Source organism: Schistocerca cancellata, chromosome 3, assembly GCF_023864275.1.
Source record: "Schistocerca cancellata isolate TAMUIC-IGC-003103 chromosome 3, iqSchCanc2.1, whole genome shotgun sequence".
Lineage (NCBI taxonomy): Eukaryota > Metazoa > Arthropoda > Insecta > Orthoptera > Acrididae > Schistocerca > Schistocerca cancellata.
The window spans coordinates 130,150,336-130,163,591 of NC_064628.1; positions in this window are offsets into that span (position 1 = coordinate 130,150,336).

Below are 13,256 nucleotides of genomic sequence, written 5' to 3' on the forward strand. Positions count from 1 at the left end.
AAGTGGTAATAAATGCGCCTCAGTGCAGCAAGCACGCTGACATATTTGGATTTGTCATACTGCGAATCATCCGGTTACTAAGTATTCTAATCCGGCCAGCTTTCATACTGTAGCATGGGCTGCCGTTGTACCGGCGAAGCGCCGTAGCCCAGGCTCAATGTCCGCTGCTTTCTAGCTACTAGTGAGGAAAAACCCCTACTATTGTCTGCTGCTGGTAGGTCTTTTGTCGACGCACGTGGTCCATCCGGGAAGTCCCAGCAGCCAGACCTTTCTCTCTCTCTCTCTCTCTCTCTCTCTCTCTCTCTCTCTCTCTCTGCCCCCCCCCCCCCCCCTCCTCCCTTCCAGATGATACATTTTGAAACTTCTCTCTGGTTGATGCCTCGAGCAAATGCGTTATGATACAAGATCAATTCAGTTCCACATGCGAAATCGCAAATGGTCTCGAATACAGCTGGAAAACAGGTGTAAGTTTGGCAGTGGCTCAAAACATTTAGAGAGCTATCCTTGTTATCCTTTAAAAGTCACAATGACTTTTTTCATAGCTCGTGTTTTAGCTTAACGAGCTTAGGAAACTTGGTTATGTTTGTCAGAAATTTTCCCTTCTGCAGTGGTATTTTCGTTTTTAATGCATTTCTGTCAAGACAGAAACCAGTTGTTTCTCACCTTGCAATGTTTTAATGTGGGCAGTGTGGAATCAAGTTCACTTAAAATGCTGGGTCTGAAATCTATTCCGGATGTTCCAATTTTCGGTTATGCACTGCTTTTCCATTGATAAGTTCAACGATAGTGGGCTGCAAATCGAAAAATCGACCCAGGCATGCCCAGTGACTTAACCTACGTACTTTGCAGCAATACATTAATTCTCCATACTCCTAGTTCAGTTCCATTAAAAACTGTTACAGCTGACAGTGGAATAATGCGTCCGACTTTAGGAATGGTAGCATTCAGACCACCAATTTCTTCACCTGCTCTACACCTGCAAATTTGGCGCAAACTGCTTGTTGATGGATAGAACAATGAATGCCATCGGTATCATTGTAATTTTTTGCTCTTTCATAGTCAACTAAATATTCAGTTTCTTTCTGCATGCCACTGTAATGTCCTTTGATAGCAAATTCTCAGTACCCATCGATTATGCGATTGCATAATACATACTGAGAATTCTCATCCCTCTCTTCTATCATTCTCATTGTGTTTGAAAGGCTTGTCATGACAGATCGCTAGACTGCCTCTTTTATGCAAACAGCCACTGGGCACGTGAGTGTCCTTCATGCCACGAACAAGTAGCAAAGAGACAGCAGCGCCGAGATCACGAGTCTGCAGAACTAAAAAGAATTGTGCTGACCGAAAACTGTCATGCCGAAATACTGAATAAAATGTCGCACTACACCGGGTACTTCCGAGAATGACCGAGCAAAGCCGAGACAGTCCAAGCTTCGGCATACCGGCCACATATCCGGTTTCACATGCCGTGGCCACCCCTCGTCTTCGTGCTCTTTATTCCTCGTTCTGATTGGCTGAAAGTGAAAAATATAAAACAACTGCGAGGGGCGTTTTTGCAACTCAACGGAGTCGAAAGTCACCCGGCAGCGTCGTGAGAATAGGAAGGCAGTTGTGAGCCCTGTGGAGCCGAGTTGGGATTTTAAATAGTGTTGCGTGTATGGAGTTGGAACTAGTGATCCTCAGCGACTTGTTCTGCTACGAATACATTGCCCAAGCGCATTTCCCGTGCAGAGATGGACGGTCCCACTGATTTTCCGGTTCTCGTGACTTGGTGATGCGGAACTCCACGTTGGACAGAGGTCTCATGTCGGAACACGGAGACATCAACTGGTTGGTGGTGGTATTGTCTGCTAACAACGAAGCACAGGTCTTGACAATAAATTCCATTTATTCTAATGGAAACTAGAACTATGCTGTTTTTCTATGTGTCCACTGTTATGTGACCATTTTACTGGAAACTATCACGCAACATAAGTAAATCCGTAATGAAATACCCATATGATAGTAATATTTAATTGACACTGTCTCTATGCTGTTCACTTTTGGAACACAACCTAAGACCAGCTTAGAGACAGAAGTGATGACACTTTCTGCAGGACCTGACCATCATTTTGCAGGACAATGCTCAAATACGTACAGTGCAAACTGTTACTGATTTGTCTGAATGATGGGCCTGCTAAGTGCTATACCACCTACTGCACTCCCCTGTCTTAAGCCCCCGTAAGTTCCACTCGATTTCTAAACTGAAGGAAACACTTCATCGCGTTCGCTTCAGAACTGCTACGAATTCGTCGGGTAATATACCGCGCCGCTCTAACTGTCAATACAACTGGCACTGCTAAGAGTATCCTACGACTTCCACATCGCTGACAACGGGTTATACACAATGCTGGTGACTACTTTGAAGGTCAGTAAAACTTTTAAACACGTATCTATTTTGTACGAGCTGTAAAGAAATAGTTGCCACTATTGAAGTTGCAACCCTTGTACTTCCCGTTCTTCCCAAATGGATGTTCTGTTTCTACTCCTTCGCTCTTCAATTCTTTTCCGACGCACCTAAAGATGAAAGACAGCGCACCACAATCCAAATGAAGTAATGAAGTATAGGATAGGTCGGGTGTGCAATGAAAAATCGGAGAGATCACGACTGGAAAAAGGGGCACATCTGCTTTCTCCTGTTAGTCATGTATGAAAGCCGAAGAGAGGAACATTCCACACATTTAAAATATGGCACAGTTCATCGTAATCTACGGAATTTACTATGGAACTTACACGTGTCTAGACACTGAGTGGTACTGATTTTCTCACTTACGGACGAGTAAGTCAGAAAGAGATCTTACGACTGAAGTGTTCTTTATTGTCCTTTATGATCCAAAAATTATATGATTTTTGCTATATTATCAGAGTTTAAGACCATTGCCGCTACGTAGAGTACTTCAGTACGGACAAGTGTTAAAGGTGCAGATTTGTAATCATTATTCGTACGGGATTACGTCAAAAATTACCATCCTCTGCTGAGCGTATCTTCCGTGACCAAGTATCTGAGGGAGTTGAGCACGTCTCAAGGACCAGGTGAAAGCTTCATGTTTCGAAATACTTCTCATTGTCCGAAAACGAAGATCAGGTTTCGATTCCAAACGAATTAATCGGCCAGTATATTTCATAAACAGGCGCATTCAACTGCGGCGTGAAAGTTTCCTTTTGAAATTTCAAAATCTGCGTGAGTTAAACCGCAGCCATCTTCTTCATGGCGATAGAGTTAATTCTGATAGTTGTCCGAAAGTACCTCTGAGGAGTACGGAAAGAAGGAGAGACGCATTACGAGATGGTAGTTCTGTGTCTGACTATCCAATATTCTTGGAATATTACGTTTCAGGTGCATTCTCCACCTTCCACCTTGTTCCAGATGGGATAGTTTATCAAATGAGAACATGTGTAGTATTTGCAAACTCTCTTTCGATTCGGTCTGTGAAGCGTGGACGGATGGCTCAATTGGTGGGCCTGTGACGTAGCCTAGCATATATCTTTTCAATCTGACATAGAAGTTACAGTTTTACGTAAATGTTGACATTATTACTTTTTCTTAAAGAAATAAATTCATTGCAACAACATATAGAGATAAGAGCACTTTTGCTTCGTTATTCTACTGACTGGTTAAATACCGACTCGCCTGTTTTACAAATTTCAGAAGATGTAGTATCCTATAACTTTTATCCTCTCTGGTTGCCTGTGGTACCAAGGAAGAAATTCACTGACATCTTAATACGTGACTTGTCATCTTGTTCTTTCTACTAGGTGCCTAAGACACATCCCTTCACTCGCACTTTCTTCGAAGATCCTCTTCATTTTTCACTTATCACTTCGTTTAATTTGCAGGGACCTTTTGTAACAGGAAATCGCAAACGTTTCGGCTTTTTCTTTTCCTGTTTTCCCACTATCCGTTATACACTTCCACTGCTCAGCCAGAACATTATGACCACCTCCTAGATGTATTCGATCGAGTTCAAATCTGGCGAGTTGGGGGGGGGGGGGTGAGGGGCAGAAAATCAATTGGAACTCTCCACTGTGTTCCTCGAACCACTCTATCACATCCCTGGTCTTGTGACATGACTCATTATCTTGTTGAAAAATGCCGCTGCCGTCAGGAAACATAATCGCCGTGGAGATTTGTACGTGGTCTGCAACAAGCGTACGATACTTCTCGGCCGTCATGGTGCCTTGCATGATCGCTACTGGACCCATGGATGTCCACGCGAATGTTCACCAGAGCATAATGGAGCCGCCGCCAGCTTGTGTCCGTTCCGCCGTGCAGGTGTCAAGGGGATGTTCTCCTGGGGATAACGGATTAGCGCCCTCCCATCGGTATTATAAAGAAGATATCGGGATTCATCAGACCACACAACGCTCTTTCACTGCACTTACATCCAGTGCCGACGTCGCAAGCTGAAGATGAACAGATAGTGAAAGTGTATGAGGATATTGAAAGGGTAATGCAGTATGTAAAGGGGGACGAAAATCTAATAGTCATGGGCGACTGGAATGCAGTTGTAGGGGAAGGAGTAGAAGAAAATGTTACAGGAGAATATGGGCTTGGGACAAGGAATGAAAGAGGAGAAAGACTAATTGAGTTCTGTAACAAGTTTCAGCTAGTAATAGCGAATACCCTGTTCAAGAATCACAAGAGGAGGAGGTATACCTGGAAATGGCCGGGAGATACGGGAAGATTTCAATTAGATTACATCATGGTCAGACAGAGATTCCCAAATCAGATACTGGATTGTAAGGCGTACCCAGGAGCAGATATAGACTCAGATCACAATATAATAGTGATGAAGAGTAGGCTGAAGTTCAAGACATTAGTCAGGAAGAATCAATACGCAAAGAAGTGGGATACGGAAGTACTAAGGAATGACGAGATACGTTTGAAGTTCTCTAACGCTGTAGATACAGCAATAAGGAATAGCGCAGTAGGCAGTACAGTTGAAGAGGAATTGACATCTCTAAAAAGGGCCATCACAGAAGTTGGGAAGGAAAACATAGGTACAAAGAAGGTAGCTGCGAAGAAACCATGGGTAACAGAAGAAATACTTCAGTTGATTGATGAAAGGAGGAAGTACAAACATGTTCCGGGAAAATCAGGAATACAGAAATACAATTCGCTGAGGAATGAAATAAATAGAAAGTGCAGGGAAGCTAAGACGAAATGGCTGCAGGAAAAATGTGAAGACATCGAAAAAGATATGATTGTCGGAAGGTCAGACTCAGCATACAGGAAAGTCAAAACAACCTTTGGTGATATTAAAAGCAACGGTGGTAACATTAAGAGTGCAAGGGGAATTCCACTGTTAAATGCTGAGGAGAGAGCAGATAGGTGGAAAGAATACATTGAAAGCCTCTATGAGGGTGAAGATTTGTCTGATGTGATAGAAGAAGAAACAGGAGTCGATTTAGAAGAGATAGGGGATCCAGTATTAGAATCGGAATTTAAAAGAGCTTTGGAGGACTTACGGTCAACTAAGGCAGAAGGGATTGATAACATTCCATCAGAATTTCTAAAATCATTGGGGGAAGTGGCAACAAGACGACTATTCACGTTGGTGTGTAGAATATATGACTCTGGCGATATACCATCTGACTTTCGGAAAAGCCTCATCCACACAATTCCGAAGACGGCAAGAACTGACAAGTGCGAGAATTATCGCACAATCAGCTTAACAGCTAATGCATCGAAGCTGCTTACAAGAATAATATACAGAAGAATGGAAAAGAAAATTGAGAATCCGCTAGGTGACGATCAGTTTGACTTTAGGAAAAGTAAAGGGACGAGAGAGGCAATTCTGACGTTACGGTTAATAATGGAAGCAAGGCTAAAGAAAAATCAAGACACTTTCATAGGATTTGTCGACCTGGAAAAAGCGTTCGACAATATAAAATGGTGCAAGCTGTTCGAGATTCTGAAAAAAGTAGGGGTAAGCTATAGGGAGAGACGGTCATATACAATATGTACAACAACCAAGAGGGAGTAATAAGAGTGGACGGTCAAGAACAAATTGCTCGTATTAAGAAGGGTGTAAGACAAGGCTGTAGCCTTTCGCCCCTACTCTTCAATCTGTACATCGAGGAAGCAATGATGGAAATAAAAGAAAGGTTCAGGAGTGGAATTAAAATACAAGGATATCAATGATACGATTCGCTGATGGCATTGCTATCCTGAGTGAAAGTGAAGAAAAATTAAATGATCTGCTGAACGGAATGAACAGTCTAATGAGTACACAGTATGGTTTGAGAGTAAATCGGAGAAAGACGAAGGTAATGAGAAGTAGTAGAAATGAGAACAGCGAGAAACTTAACATCAGGATTGATGGTCAAGAAGTCAATGAAGTTAAGGAATTCTGCTACCTAGGCAGTAAAATAACCAATGACGGACGGAGCAAGGACGACATCAAAAGCAGACTCGCTATGGCAAAAAAGGCATTTCTGGCCAAGAGAAGTCCACTAATATCAAATACCGGCCTTAATTTGAGGAAGAAATTTCTGAGGATGTACGTCTGGAGTACAGCATTGTATGGTAGTGAAACATGGACTGTGGGAAAACCGGAACAGAAGAGAATCGAAGCATATGAGATGTGGTGCTATAGACGAATGTTGAAAATTAGGTGGACTGATAAGGTAAGGAATGAGGAGGTTCTACGCAGAATCGGAGAGGAAAGGAATATGTGGAAAACACTGATAAGGAGAAGGGACAGGATGATAGGACATCTGCTAAGACATGAGGGAATGACTTCCATGGTACTAGAGGGAGCTGTAGAGGGCAAAAACTGTAGAGGAAGACAGAGATTGGAGTACGTCAAGCAAATAATTGAGGACGTAGGTTGCAAGTGCTACTCTGAGACGAAGAGGTTAGCACAGGAAAGGAATTCGTGGCGGGCCGCATCAAACCAGTCAGTAGACTGATGACCAAAAAAAAAACACCCAGTGCCGATGATGATGTGGTCATTTCAGTCGTAGCTGCCTATTGGCACATGTGGGTCGTCGGCTGCGGAGGCCGATCGTTAGGAGTGTTCGTAGTACCGTGTCTTCAGACGCACTTATACTCTGCTCAACATTAAAGTCTGATGTTATTTCCGTCACAGTTCGCTGCCTGTCTCGTTTTACTAGTCTGCCCAGCCTACGGTGTCCGCCATTTGTAATGAAGCGTGGTCGCCCAACCCCAAGACGTATGGACGTTGTTTCACCTTGATTTTGACATATGTTGCAGACATTCACCGCAGTACTCCTGGAACACGCTGCAAGCCGTCCAGTTTCCGAAATGCTCGTGCTTAACCTCCGGGCGATCACAGTGTGCCCTCGGCCAAACTCAGATAGATCTCGCGTCTTCCCCCTTCTACGCACGGGCAACACACTCTCTGATACTACACTCCTGGAAATTGAAATAAGAACACCGTGAATTCATTGTCCCAGGAAGGGGAAACTTTATTGATACATTCCTGGGGTCAGATACATCACATGATCACACTGACAGAACCACAGGCACATAGACACAGGCAACAGAGCATGCACAATGTCGGCACTAGTACAGTGTATATCCACCTTTCGCAGCAATGCAGGCTGCTATTCTCCCATGGAGACGATCGTAGAGATGCTGGATGTAGTCCTGTGGAACGGCTTGCCATGCCATTTCCACCTGGCGCCTCAGTTGGACCAGCGTTCGTGCTGGACGTGCAGACCGCGTGAGACGACGCTTCATCCAGTCCCAAACATGCTCAATGGGGGACAGATCCGGAGATCTTGCTGGCCAGGGTAGTTGACTTACACCTTCTAGAGCACGTTGGGTGGCACGGGATACATGCGGACGTGCATTGTCCTGTTGGAACAGCAAGTTCCCTTGCCGGTCTAGGAATGGTAGAACGATGGGTTCGATGACGGTTTGGATGTACCGTGCACTATTCAGTGTCCCCTCGACGATCACCAGTGGTGTACGGCCAGTGTAGGAGATCGCTCCCCACACCATGATGCCGGGTGTTGGCCCTGTGTGCCTCGGTCGTATGCAGTCCTGATTGTGGCGCTCACCTGCACGGCGCCAAACACGCATACGACCATCATTGGCACCAAGGCAGAAGCGACTCTCATCGCTGACGACGACACGTCTCTATTCGTCCCTCCATTCACGCCTGTCGCGACACCACTGAAGGCGGGCTGCACGATGTTGGGGCGTGAGCTGAAGACGGCCTAACGGTGTGCGGGACCGTAGCCCAGCTTCATGGAGACGGTTGCGAATGGTCCTCGCCGATACCCCAGGAGCAACAGTGTCCCTAATTTGCCGGGAAGTGGCGGTGCGGTCCCCTACGGCACTGCGTAGGATCCTACGGTCTTGGCGTGCATCCGTGCGTCGCTGCGGTCCGGTCCCAGGTCGACGGGCACGTGCACCTTCCGCCGACCACTGGCGACAACATCGATGTACTGTGGAGACCTCACGCCCCACGTGTTGAGCAATTCGGCGGTACGTCCACCCGGCCTCCCGCATGCCCACTATACGCCCTCGCTCAAAGTCCGTCAACTGCACATGCGGTTCACGTCCACGCTGTCGCGGCATGCTACCAGTGTTAAAGACTGCGATGGAGCTCCGTATGCCACGGCAAACTGGCTGACACTGACGGCGGCGGTGCACACATGCTGCGCAGCTAGCGCCATTCGACGGCCAACACAGCGGTTCCTGGTGTGTCCGCTGTGCCGTGCGTGTGATCATTGCTTGTACAGCCCTCTCGCAGTGTCCGGAGCAAGTATGGTGGGTCTGACACACCGGTGTCAATGTGTTCTTTTTTCCATTTCCAGGAGTGTACATGCACCGTGCGTGTATCTAACTTGCAATCGCTCCTCGACAGGTGACGCTGCTATTGCGGTGGTCATAATGTTCTGGCTGATCAGTGGACCTACAATACCGTGCGAAAGACCGGCTTTCTAAAGAAATTTCTTCCTCTGATTAAAGCACATGTTCGATACTAGTAGGCTTTATTTTCACTAATAACGCCCTCTTTGCCTGTGCTACTCCGCTTGCTACGTTCTCGTTGCTTCAACCATCTTGCTTTGTTTTGTTTCCAGGACAGCAGAACTCTTTCAGATCGTCTCCTACGTGGTCCCAATTTTGATTTTATGTTTATCGTTAGTCTCAATTTTGTTACTTCTTAATACTTCTGACTTTCTTTAGTTTATTCTCAACTCCACATCTTTTTATTTGTTACAACATGTCACGTAATTCATAGGCGTAAATTAATATGTTATTACTGTATAATTGCTACCCTTTCTCAGTGAATTTTCATCCCACAGCCGAACTTTTATTCTGTTATATCTATTACTTCTGCGATACACAAAATTACCAGTAGAGGAGACAGACAGACAGCATCCCTGCCATATGACCTGTTCAATCCGAACTCTTCTTTCTTGGAATTCTATTCTCAAATTTTCCTCTTTGTTTATGTGCATATTGTATATTACCCATTTTTCCTTACATAATATTCTTACACTACTGGCCATTAAAATTGCTACACGACGAAGATGACGTGCTACAGACGCGACATTTAACCGACAGGAAGAAGATGCTGTGATATGCAAATGATTAGCTTTTCAGAGCATTCACACAAGGTTGGCGCCGGTGGCAACACCTACAACGTGCTGACATGAGGAACGTTTCCAACCGATTTTTCATACACAAACAGCAGTTGACCGCCGTTGCCTGATGAAACGTTGTTGTGATGCCTCGTGTAAGGAGGAGAAATGCGTACAATCACGTTTCTGACGTTGACAAAGGTCGGATTGTAGTCCACCGCGATTGCGGTTTATCGTATCGCGACTTTGCTGCCCGCGTTGGTCGAGATCCAGTGACTGTTAGCAGATTACGGAGTCGTTGGGTTCATGAGGATAATACGGAACGCCTTGCTGGATCCCGACGGCCTCGTATCACTAGCAATCGAGATGAGAGGCATCTTATCCGCATGGCTGTAACGGATCGTGCAGCCACGTCTCGATCCCTTAGTCAACAGATGGGAACATTTGTAAGACAACAACCATCCGTACGAACAGTTCGACGAAGTTTGCAGCAGCATGGACTATCAGCTCGGAGGTCATGGCTGCGGTTACCGTTGACTCTGGATACCAGACAGGAGCGCCTGCGATGGTGTACTCAACGACGAACCTGGGTGCACGAATGGGAAAACGTCATTTTTTCGGATGAATCCAAGCTCTGTTTACAGCATCATGATGGTCGCATCCGTGTTTGGCGACATCGCGGTGAACGCACATTGGAAGCGTGTATTCGTCATTGCCATACTGGCGTATCACCTGCCGTGATGGTATGGGGTGCCATTGGTTACACGTCTCGGTCACCTCTTGTTCGCATTGACGGCACTTTGAACAGTGGACGTTACATTTCAGACGTGTTACGACCCGTGGCTCTACCCTTCATTCCATCCCTGCGAAACCCTACATTTCAGCAGGATAATACACGGCCGCATGTTGCAGGTCCTGTGCGGGCCTTTCTGGATACAGAAAATGTTCGACTGCTGCCCTGACCAGTACATTCTCCAGATCTCTCACCAATTGAAAACGTCTGGTCAATGGTGGCCGAGCAACTGGCTCGTCACTATGCGCCAGTCACTACTCTTGATGAACTGTGGTATCGTGTTGAAGCTGCATGGGAAGCTGTACCTGTACACACCATCCAAGCTCTGTTTGAGCCCAGGCGTATCAAGGCCGGTGTTACGGCCAGAGGTGGTTGTTCTGGGTACTGATTTCTGAGGATCTATGCACCCAAATTGCGTGAAAATATAATCACGTGTCAGTTACAGAATAACATATTTGTCCAATGAATACCTGTTTATCATCTGCATTTCTTCTTGGTGTAGCAATTTTAATGGCCAGTAGTGTATTTGCCTAATGATTTGAAACATGTTTATCTATTTTACATTTTCGAATACTTTTTCTAAAGCAACAAACGTATGAAACATGAAAATACTTGATTTTCCTTTTGTCTCGCTTCCATTGTCAAGCGTAAGATCAGAACTGTCGTTCTGTTTATATTTCCTGAAACTAAAATTATCCGCCCCTACCAGGACCTTAGTTTTCTTTCACAGCCTTTTTTAAAATTTTCTGCAACTTGAGTGCATGAGTTGTCAAGCTGATTGTACAACAGTTCTCGCTTCTACTTGGCCACGCTGATATTGTTCTAAATATCCGATGCCATGTGTCCTGTCTGGATGATCGTTAGGTTAACCTTGTTTGATCTCAGGTCCTCCAGAGGCCTGTCAGAGTAGAATGCTGGATGGCGCTTGTCCTCCAAATAGCTTTCAGCTTCACTCACTTAAGGAGATGTTTTCTTTATCTCGTAGAGATCCTCAATGTAGGTTACTCTTTCCTCTTATTCACTCTCTCCTGTAGTTAACAATGGAATTCTACTTGTATCTGCACAGTTAATGTCGATTCCTCTGCTTTTAAATTCTCCGAAAGTCATTTCAACTTAAGCTTTTTTTAACTTGCCATTGCTTTGATTTGTAAGTGTCTTTCATTATGACGTTCTTTTACTGAAGCATTTTGTGTTGTAATTTTTCTGGCTTAGTCAAATATCATATTAGGGTCCAAGAAACTGTTCCCAGAGTAGTGGAGATGCAAGAGATATATAGATGACGAAATGTGGTGTGAGGTACCTGTGACAGATGCTAGATTCGGTACCATTTCCGTGAGAAAGACCGCCTGCATAATGCTAGTGGTCTGTGATTGTCTGCTGTGTTCGGAGGAAGGGCGCCAAAACATTATAGTTATTATTATTAAACTACTCATTGGAATGGCTTCGCTTTTTCATATAAATATCTCTCAACAGCTGACTATCAATCAGTCATCTTAGAATTATTAAAAACAATTTAAATCGAAAACAAAAGACTAACGAAGCACTTCGGAAGCGTTCGGGTCACGCCTTTTCTCGTATGGCACGCGAAGTGTTCCGGGCTGTTCGTCACTCTGGATTAGGCAGTCGAGAAGAACAGACATGTTCTCTGTCGTAGGATGTGTTTCCAATTTTTATTTAAGTTCCTGTTCGTCACTCTGGATCAGGCAGTCGAGATGTACAGTCATGTTGTCTGTGGCAGGATGTGTTTGCCATTATTCAGTATTAAAAGATTCACTTCGGTAGTCATGAGGCACAGACACGTGTCACAAATAGGGAAAAGATACATTTTCGTAAACATTGCGTTTGATCATGTACCGGTACTTTGATGTATCATAAGGTGTTATATTAAGATCATGTAGTCTTCTCGTGTGGCTATATTAAAATACGCGAGTGGCATCCCAAAGAAGTGATACATTATTTCAGAACAGAACCTCGCTAAAAGTCAGTTTCAGCCTCAAGATACAGAACCTACGACCTCCGTGCTGTTTTCTGCGCTGGGGACATCAACTTGAAGACAGCAGATTAGTGAACTATAACAGAACACTCGTATTCCACACAGTGCAGTGGAAACAACTAGGCGCCTCGCGTGTACTGCATGCACGGAACAAATGTGCTCAGTGACACGTCAACTGCAGTAATGCAGAGGAGGTAAAGGAGGATGATCGTTATTAACACCAACAATCAATTCATTCTTCCTTTCTTGCCGTAATGTCGCTTTTTTAATCAAAAAATTCAAGGGTTTCTTCTCTTATCGACAATCTCTTCGCAGTTATCTTTCTTATACCTATATTAAAGACAGTACAATATAATATTTACCATCGTAGTCAAATGTACGGTTTTGGAACCACACAGCCTTCTCGTGACTTTTAGCCAGTTCCGTCGGACTTGTACTCAAAATAGCTTATGCAGAGACAGAGGTATACGGTTTCTTTAGGCTGACCATAGCTAAGCTTAAAAAAAGAGATACTGTATTACTCAGAAAGAAATTATTTAAGAAAAATGAAAATGATTCAGTTGTTGTTGATGTTACATTTTATAGCGAAGTTCATCTATCCTTTCAGCTGAGATGTGCAGCGTGCATTTACGAGGGCCGTTCAATAAGTAATGCAACACTTTTTTCTTTGCCAATTTCGGTTGCAAAAATTCTGGATTTGTTGTGACACATCGTGAAATATTCGCACTTCTGCCCCAGTAGTTCCAGGAGGTGGTGGCACCACACGTAGCCTTTAAAACGGCGTCTGTAACGGAGGTGTCTTCTAAGCACAGAGCTGTCATTGAGTTTCATTTGGTGAAAACCAGAGCATCGCAGATATTCATA